Source organism: Arachis ipaensis, chromosome B10 (genome assembly GCF_059453495.1).
Source record: "Arachis ipaensis isolate K30076 ecotype BB chromosome B10, ASM5945349v1, whole genome shotgun sequence".
Lineage (NCBI taxonomy): Eukaryota > Viridiplantae > Streptophyta > Magnoliopsida > Fabales > Fabaceae > Arachis > Arachis ipaensis.
The window spans coordinates 90,968,957-90,974,182 of NC_142435.1; the positions used below are offsets into that span (position 1 = coordinate 90,968,957).

General features: G+C 40.8%; 1 non-coding gene across 1 annotated transcript; it reads left to right on the plus strand.

The window, feature by feature from the left end:
• Positions 1-3,343: 3,343 nt before the first annotated feature.
• Positions 3,344-3,450, plus strand: LOC148580835 (small nucleolar RNA R71). The gene has a single exon (XR_015896710.1). It is a non-coding gene; the product is annotated as a small nucleolar RNA R71 (small nucleolar RNA).
• Positions 3,451-5,226: the final 1,776 nt, after the last annotated feature.

The window sequence follows — 5,226 nt, forward strand, 5'->3', positions numbered from 1 at the left end:
TTGGGCTGAAGTCCACCTCCTTTCCTCTTACGTAGCTTTTGAAGGTTGGGGCCTTGGTTTTGTCTTCTCTAACCACATTTGTATAGAACTCTTTGATGAGGTTTGCATTGATCTTCCCCTCTGGATTCGTGAGCCTTTGCCACCCTCTTTGTTCAATTTTCTCCCGAATCTGTGGGCACTCGTCTTCATTGATTTGGAAGGTTAACTCGGGCAGTATCTTTTTGAGCTTTATCTGCTCAAATTCTTGTTCATGGAATGCAGTTTTGAATCTCTTCTCATCGAAAGGAATGCTCTCCATTGGTTCCTTCCTCTTTTGCCTCTTAGAGCTTGATGATGCCATGAATTTGAGTTGCTGTGTGAGGAGATTAGAAGGTACGGATAAATGAGGAATTTGGTTGGTTAGGACGAGGTGTGATGAAGGAATTTTGGATGCCGGAAGTGTGAAGTGTGGAGAGTGGGAATTTGAGTGTGATGGGTAAGTACGCACTAGGACTCACTTATATAGGGAGATGATGAGGGGATGAAAGGTATGGATTGATGTGGTGGTTGTTGGATGGACGGATGGGGTTTTGCAGATCATGAGCACAAGGATCCTCATCTTTATAAGGGCTATTGGGTCGGTCTTCAAGGGTCTCCTTTCTTCAATGTTGCATGGCAACATTTTCCAATGCATTCCCCTTTGGGGCACGTGTGTAATCCCTCTTCATGAAGTGGCTGAATCTTCTTCATTTAATTGTCCAATCAATCCTCTTCAATGCTCCTTTCCTTTTCCCTATAAAAATAAAATAAAAAAATCAATATCATAAAAAAAAAAATTTAAACTTTATGGCTAGAATAATAAAGAAAAAGAATTAGATTGTTTATTCATGAATACCAACTAACTAACTAACTGTGCATCCTTATATGCATATTCGTGGCACCTTGGGTGACACCAAACTTAGTTTGGAGCACTGTGATGAAAAGTTTGTGTTCAAAGCTCCAAGACTAGCATGCTCTGGGTTGCATTCATGTTTTCTTGGCATGCTTTGAACACCAAACTTGTTCTTCACTATATACTGCATAATAAGGATTTTACCAAGTGTTTGTCAAGTTTAGGTTGGAATTCATAAATATTGACTTATTCACTATTTTCTAAAAGCATATAAAACATGGGTTGCCTCCCATAAAGCGCTTCTTTAGAGTCACTAGCTTGACGTTTCGCCTTCATCAGGGAGGTCGATAGTGCTTCAAGTCTTCTCCTTTGGCAGTAGACCTATATCCAGTAGTTGTATCAATGATCTCTACATGTTCTAAGGAGAGAACTCTGTTGATAGCAAAGACCTTAGGTAACTGAGATGGCACAGTGGGGAGATCAGGGGGGATATTTGGAAAGTAAGCTGAGATCACTTTATCCCCTGGAGAGAAGTCCTCTGTAGGGATCTTTTTGTTCCTCCACCTCCTTGGTACCTTCTTCTTTGTTCCTTGTGATATTGTCTTACTCTTTGTGGCCTCTTCTTCTAAGGAAATTTTGATGTTGTCTTCACATGCCTTTGGTGGTTTAGGTTCTTCCAGCTTTTCCTTGAGCTGTGACAGCTGCTTGTTTCCTTGTCCATCAACTAAGGAAATCTCCGGATGAGCTTGTTGTTCTTCAGTACTCATCTCTTCCTTCAGTATCTCACTGTGATCCTTCCTTGGTTCCTTGTTCTCTTGATCTGCTTCTTGTGAGTGTTTGAAAACAGTGAAGGCAAGCTATTCATCATGGATCCTCAAAATTAGCTCCCCTCGCTCCACATCTATGAGTGCTCTGGCTGTAGCTAGGAATGGTCTTCCCAATATGATTGGGTGAGTGTAACTCTCTTCCATGTCCAATATGACAAAGTCTGCTGGGAGGAAGTATTTCCCAACCTTTACCAACACATTTTCCACCACTCCTATTGGTTGTTTTTGAGTTTTGTCAGCTAGCCTGAAGACTACATCTGTGGGCATTATCTCATTGATCTGCAGCCTCTTCACAAGGGACAAGGGCATTAAGTTGATGCTTGCTCCCAAATCGCAGAGTGCTCTATCAAACATTGTTTCTCCTATGGCACAGGGTATGTGAAAACTCCCTGGGTCCTTTCTTTTTGTAGGCAACTCTGGTTGAATTAGGACGCTGCACTCTTTGTTCATCACTATAGTTTGGCCTCTCTTGAGTGAGCTTTTCCTGGGAAGCAGTTCCTTCATATACTTGATGTATGCAGGCATTTGTTGGATGGTCTTGATGAATGGTATGTTTACATGCAGAGATGCAAACAAGTCAAGAAATCTTGAGTATATTCTCTTCTCCACAGCACCATTGAGTAGTTGAGGAAAGGGTGCATAGAGTCTCAGCAGCTCCGGTTGTGAGATTTTTTATTCTTGGTGATCTTTTTCCTTCTCCTCTGTTGAGGTATCTCCAGGTTGTTCTGACGGCTTGTTTGGCTTGTCCTCAGTCTCCTTATCACTTATAGTGACCATCTTGCAATTTTCCCATCTTACTTTCTTTGTTTCTCCTCTCGGATTTTTCTCTGTGTCACTTGGGAATCCATCTGTAGGTTTGGGAATCTGCTCAGAGAGATACCCTACTTGAGATTCCAACCTCTTGATGGCGTCTCCCTGGTTCTTAAAATTTGCTCGCACTTCCTCCTTGAATGCCTTGTTGTCTTGAATCTCTTTGCCTATGCCTTCAAGTAGATTCTCAATCCTTGAGAGTCTGTCATCAAATGATGGTGGATTGGGATTAGAGGTGGAGGGATGAGAAATGTTATTTTGGTTTTGATATGGATGTGGAGAGGTGTTGTCATGGTGGTGTTGATATGTTCTCTGTGTGAACTGTTGGTGAGCTGCATTGTTGTTGGGGTTGTGACGTCTCTGATCTTGGCCTTGATCTTGTTGATTCCCCCACCCAAAGTTTGGGTGATTCCTCTATCCAGGGTTGTAGGTCTTAGAGTATGGATCATGGTTTTGCCTAGATGAATTCCCAATGTAGTTGGCTTGCTCCTAACTACCCTCTGCTTCTTCATTCACTCCTTCTTAGGTTGCTGATAAAGTGGTGATTGCTGCTACTTGGTTCCTCTCCATCTTCTTGGTGAGGTCAGCCAGCTGCTTGGTAATGAGCTTATTTTGGGCCAGCAGAGCATCTACATTGTTTAGCTCCATCACTTCTCTAGTGTTCCCTCTTTCAGAAGCATAGAAATAGTCATTTTCTGCTACAGTTTCAATGACATCTATGGCCTCCTCAATGGTCTTCTTCTTGTTCAGAGATCCCCCGGATGAGTGGTCTACTACTTTCTTTGATTCATAAGAAAGGCCTTCATAGAAAATGTGTAGCTGCACCCATTCATTGAACATATCTGGTGGATACCTCCTTGTCAGATCCTTGAACCTCTCCCATGCTTCATATAGAGTCTCACCATCTTGTTGCTTGAAAGTTTGGACCTTAGCTCTCAGCCTATTGATTCTTTGGGGAGGATAGAATCTGGCTAAAAATTTGTTCACCACATCTTCCTAAGTTGTCAAACTCTCCTTTGGAAAAGACTATAGCCACTTGGCTGCCTTATCCTTGAGTGAGAATGGAAATAATAGCAGTCTATAGGCGTTAGGATGAACACCATTAGACTTCACCGTGTCACATATCCTCAGGAAGGTGGTTAGATGTTGATTGGGGTCTTCTTGGACTCTTCCTCCGAACGAACACTTGTTCTGAACAAGAGTGATAAGCTGCGGTTTTAGTTCAAAATTATTGGCATGGATGGTCGGCTTTTGAATGCTACTTCCACAGTTTCCTGGGTTTGGATTGATGTAAGAGCCTAAAACTCTTCTCTCCTCCCCAGCATGATTTGCTCGACCTTCTATGCCATGGTTGTGAGCCTCTTCTTCATGATGGTTTTCCATGTTTTCTTCCATGTTTGGTTCAAAGTATTCCTCCTCTTCCTCGGCACCCACTACTCGTTTTTCTCTTGCTTCCCTTCTTAATCTGAGGAAGGTCCTCTCAAGTTCTGAATCAAAGGAAGTTGAAGCCCCGCTTCTTCTCCCTGTCATACAACTAACAAAGCACAAGCAAGGAAAATAGATGCAGGAAGTATTTCTGTTAGAATTACTGTTAGTGTGTGTGATGCAATATATCAAACAGTTAGTGGGTCAGTGAAATGAATTGTAAATAACTAAAAAAAAAAACAAAAAAGTAGGGGGAAGGGAAGAAATTAACTAAAACTGAAAGTAAATTACTCAAACAGAAAATTAAATCAAACAAACTAAAAAAGCTCAATCTAGTTATCCTCCAATTTAATCATTGTTGATTCAAAATCAATCCCCGGCAATGGCGCCATAAACTTGATACACGGAAAACTTGTCTTGCAACAAATTTTCTTCGGCAAGTGTACCGAATTCATCGTCAAGTAAAAACACACAATAGAGTGAGGTCGAATCCCACAGAGATTGATTGATCAAGCAACTTTAATTAGAGGAATGTTCTAGTTGAACAAATCAGAATTTGAGTTGAGAATTGCAGAAAATTAAATGGCGGGAAAGTAAATGGCAGAAACAGTAAATGCTGGAAATAAAGAGCTGAATGTAAGGCGGAAAGTAAATTGCAGAATCTTAAATGGGAATGGGGTAATTGCTCATAAAAGTAAATGCAGAAATTAAAGAAAATGGGTAAGATCAGAAATGGGAGTTCATTGGGCTCAGGAGATATTGCATTCTCCGGATCAAGTTCATTTTCATCTCTTCGTCAATCAATGCATTCATTGATCTCCTTGGCAATCTTAAGTGATCGAAATACAATTCCTTGTAATTCAATCTCTCAAATTTTGATCAATAGCCAATTCCTTGGTCAATTACTCATGAGAAGAGATGAAGTATGGTCACTGATTATACCACATGCATTTCCCAAATCAAGTTTTGGAAGGATTATAGTCACATATCCATCCACACCCAATTTGGTCCAGCATGAGAAAGCATTTCTAGCATGATCCCTTCATTCCTCTTTCAAGGTTCAGAAGAGATCCAAGTATGAATAGCTTCTTTTCCAAGATAACTACCCAATTGGATAAAGATCGAAAGCTTGCTAGTAAAATCAAGAGAAAAGATAGAAGAAGGAGAATGAAAACTAAAATTGATCCATCAAATTACAACAGAGCTCCCTAACCCAATGAAAGGGGTTTAGTTGTTCATAGTTCTGGAAAATGAAAACAAAGATGGAGAATACATGCTGAAAGTAAACTAGAA